A 4,983-nucleotide genomic window follows, 5' to 3' on the forward strand; every position below is an offset into this window, starting at 1 on the left:
CGTATTTGAAGGAGTTGGAAATTATGATATAACTTTAATTATTCTAGAATTTGTTATTAAATTTAAATATTTTTCTCTTGATACTCTAAACAATCGAATACAAAATTTTAATTATGGTCCGATTAATATTCAAAACCGACCTCAGTTAATATCTATGGATTATTAAAAATCATTTATCGTTCACTGATATGTTATCCGTTATCGATTTCAATAATTGTTTGATATGTTTAACGTTATACTTATAACGTTATAAAAACGTTTTAAAACCCTGTGAATGCATGAACACGTCAAATGTTTAATGATTTAGCGTTGTTTGAGCACGTCACATACAATACCTATTTTAATATAATATTATTATATTATAATTATTATATATTTTCATCTAATTCATAACATCTAATTATGAATGATGAAGTTTTAATTGAAGAAGTTCGCCAATATGAAGAAATGTACACGGAAAATTCAATAAAAACCATTATTATTAATAATTACGGCAATGGAGCCTGGAACACCGATAACAATAATGTGGGTCTAGCTCACCAGCAGTCTGACGTAAAATGTTAAAACAATAAAACCTATGTAATAATAAAAATTAGGGCTGGGATTTTAATGCCCTTAAAAAAATTCAAAAATGACTTAAAATACTCAAAAAATGCATTTAAATTATATTTATTATGACTTAAAAATTAGAAAAAAAATTTTAAATTATTATTATTTATTATACTACAGTAATGTATTTTTTTTTTTTTTTTTTTTTTTTTGATTATTGTACGTTGTTACTTGTTTAGTTATTTATGTTTTTATAATCATTTATTCTAAAAAAATATTTTTAAAAAAAATTTCAATATTTTAACTTGTTTTTGCTAGTTATTATTAATACTAACCTGAACAAAATCGCTATTGCACTGTATAATGATATGCCTAGCTATGATAAAATTGTTATGTACCTATGTATGTATGTATGTTTATATGTGTGTAATAAAAATAATAATTTATAATAGGTATAACATAACGGTGATAATTTTCGTGAAAAATCCTAGCGATGATGAAATATATGAATATGTGATACTATATATAATTTATTATTCGTACAGTCAGCAGTTTGCCGAAAATTTCTTGTGAACAGCAACAATTTTCGTTCATTTTATGAAGAAATTGTGAAAAATGCTTCAAAAACCAAGAAAATGCACTAAAAACATCGAAAAATGTCCTGAAAAATGTATTTGAGGTTAATTTTGTCAAAAAAATGCAAAAAAATGCAAAAAAAAAAAATTATTTAAAATAATCATTATCACCCAAAACACATTTTATACTTACGGATCAACGTTTCAAAACATCAGAAAAAAAATTCCTTTGCATCAAAAACCCAGTCCTAATAATAATAATAATAATAATAAATATTATTACCAAGTTTATATTATCTACATTACGTCTTTATATTATAATGAGATTTGTAATTGGATAGGAATAAGAGATTAGATCTCCAATAAGAGATTGTATAGGTATTCACTATGACTATAGCAGCTCTCGTAAGATAAAACGTACGGGGTTATAATTTTTTCTACTACGTAACGTAATACTGACAAAATAGTGAGAAAAGTTAGGAAATTAAGGATATAGTAAAAAAAAAGGTGAGTTGATTGTGAAATAGCGAGAAAAAGTGAAAAAAAAGCAAGTCACTAGAAAGCCTGAGTCAGCGAACCACCACGGACGTGTATTGCGCGGCGAACACGCGAGACCCGATTATAATACTCGACGCAATGGCGACGGATCGACGATAGTCGGCACAACGTCGGCGACAATAACGACGGCGAAAAACCATCATGGTGGGCGACACGACCGTCGAAAACCCACAATGCACTTGAAACTTAACGCTCGACACGAGGCTGGCACGTAGCTAGGATTAAATAATCAGGGTGGCACAGTTATGGCCAACATTTTTACTAACTCCCCCCCCCCCTCCAAACTAGACACTAATAGAATTATGTTTATCTATAAAAGATAATATATTGTTTATGATATAATCAAATTGTAGTTTCTGAATATAATAATCAGTGTAATGAGGTTAGCTGGTTATTGTCACTTTTCAATATTACAATATGTTTAAATTAAAAGTGAATAATAATATTATTCGCTGATCGCTGTTGTAATAAAATAAATTGTACTAAAATACTCTATATGACTGTATCACATATATTATTTTATTACTTGTTACCTGTAGTTAATTAGACCTCGGTGATTAAATTTATATTTATAGGCTATAAGTAGGTATAGATATAGATATAGTACCTAGCATATATATTATTAGTTATTAGATATTCGCATAATAGTTATCCTGGTACCCACTAACAAGTCATGCATGCCGCGATGGGAAATGCCGATTTACTGGAATAGGAATACCTGCGAGTTCTTGCGACTTAATAATAATAATTAATATAGATGCATTGCTGTCGTCGTTAATACGACAAATACGACGAGTATGTATGAACGATTTCTATTCTGAGTTCTGATATCTGGTAATCTGACCATAGAGTTCGGAAAGAAAATTATGTAAAAATAAGAAATATGATAATAGAAAATTTAAAATATGTTTAATTTGTTTACCCAATTATTTGAGCCTTGGGTATTTCAACAATATTTCAATGTAATGGGGTGGCCCGTAAATATTTCTGGTGACAGGCCACCCCAGGCCACCCCTTAGCTACGTGCCTGAAACGGGTGAACGCACAGCGGCAGCAGACGGCCGGACGCGTCAAAGGCACGCGGTCAGCTCGACTCGAGCGCAAGAGAAAGACAGTCTTGTGTCGCCGGCCGCCTGGCCACGATGCGCTGCAGTCTAGCAGACCGGTTGCCACGAAGGCGTAATAAAAAAAAAAAAACGGTGGCAAGTTCGAACAAATAATATTATTAAGGGGGCGTAATCCATTCTAAGGAGCTTTATAGGGATTCTATGGCATTTTATATTTCAGTTTATATGGCTGGGTCTTGTGAATGCGTTGAAAGTAAATTAACATTAGTGTGTGTAATTCATAGTACCGATCACGTTGTATAGGTGCATCATAGTGACCGGATGTTTATGTCTGTAATTATACCTACGCTCATGCACAAGTCGCCAAATATTACTTTGTAAAATAAAAAATATTTTTTTTTTTTTTACAAAATATACTGCCAGTGACCTACTGACTTCAATCGCTACGCTCAGTACTTATCACAGAATATTGTAGCTTTATGTGTTGCCTTACACACAGTCAGAGACCAAAGTACAATCATAGAATAAATTAAATTAAATGTATTCTATTGCACGACATCATTATATAGATAATAGGTATAAATTATAATAATATTACCGTGGCGATAATCATAGTGATAACAATAAATTATAATAAATAATAAATCGTAAATACATTAGACAATGTATTCGTTTTACAATATTTTACTCATCAGGAACTCAGAAGGTGAGCTTTACCGCTACTCGTCTTGTAATAATATAACACATAATATAATAATATATTAAACATTATAGTGCCCCACACACACACACACACACACACACACACACACACAGAAGACCGCACGTCATAAAATATTATTATTTTATTAGTATTAATATTATGATTAATATGATTATTAATTTGTTATTGTGGTGAAAACGAGAGTAGAGAGTTTGCTCCTGAGTTCCTATTACCGAATGTAACCGTTTTGAGGAACAGTTTTGCGTGGGTGGTCTGATTTACAACAACTTTTCAAGTGCTTCCAAATTCCCAGTTCCTGTCGGTTGTTTTTTTCGACTGATTTCAATCGATAGAAAACCGAAACGGGGGACGGAGTGGCCGAGCGGACTAAGGCGTCAGTTGCGACGTGCACCGACGCCGGTTTGAACCCGGCAGTGGATGGCATTTTTCTTCGGGCAAGTCACGGTGTCCGGAAAGAAGTTCTGCCATCCCCCATCCGGGCATGGCAGATACTTACGGATGCCCAATAAAAAATCTGCCAAACCAAAAACACACGTGCTTACAAACTTACAATTTCTCCCCTACAAACCAAAAACAAACAGCTAATGACCTTAATTTCCTATCTTTATTAATTAAAAAAAAAAAAAAATTGTACAAACGGTTTCTACTGCGCGTGTGCGCGTGCCCGTATTACCCGAATAACGTAAAATAAAACGTAAAACCTAACCTAACCTACACAACGTAATATGATCAATATTGTGTTATTCAATATTCAATAATATTATTAAAATACGATTATGAATAATATTATCAAACAAAAAACAAAATGATAAAGTAAATAATATAAAAACTGAGTGCACAAATATATTGTTATATTATTTTCATAATATTATTTATTAGAAAATAATAATAATAATAATAATAAATATATTAATACCTAATTGAATATTGATGATAATTATTAATTAATTGATTAATTGATAAATGATTATATTATGAATGTCTGTGTAGCCATAATATTAATATGATCAGATTATTAAATTACTATCATCGAAACGACAAAATACTAAATAGATCGTCAATAGTATATCAAATATATTTGTAAGATCGATATGAACAGTCATCAGTGGCGTAATCAGGATTTCTAAAAGGAGTGGACCAATAAAAAAAAAAAACATTATATAAATTAAATCTTTATATTGTTTGCACTAGAGATCACTTATATACACTTTTTATTTATACAAATATTGTTATGTACTAGACATTTAAAAAGTATATTTCAAGAGTATATGTATACATAGGTATTTAATTTGTACACACAACCAATTAAACATAGGATCGTTTACCAACTACCACTAGTTGAACCAACTACTTTGTAAGTAAGATATAAAAATTGTGTCGGTTTGCATAACTACTTGTATCAGTTAAATTCACATAATCATTGGTAAAAAGTAAAAACACACTTTTTTTTAGTACCGTCAACTCTCAAAATTCTCAAAACCTGCTAAATCAAATGTACATTATAGTATGG

This window comes from Acyrthosiphon pisum, chromosome X, assembly GCF_005508785.2.
Source record: "Acyrthosiphon pisum isolate AL4f chromosome X, pea_aphid_22Mar2018_4r6ur, whole genome shotgun sequence".
NCBI lineage: Eukaryota > Metazoa > Arthropoda > Insecta > Hemiptera > Aphididae > Acyrthosiphon > Acyrthosiphon pisum.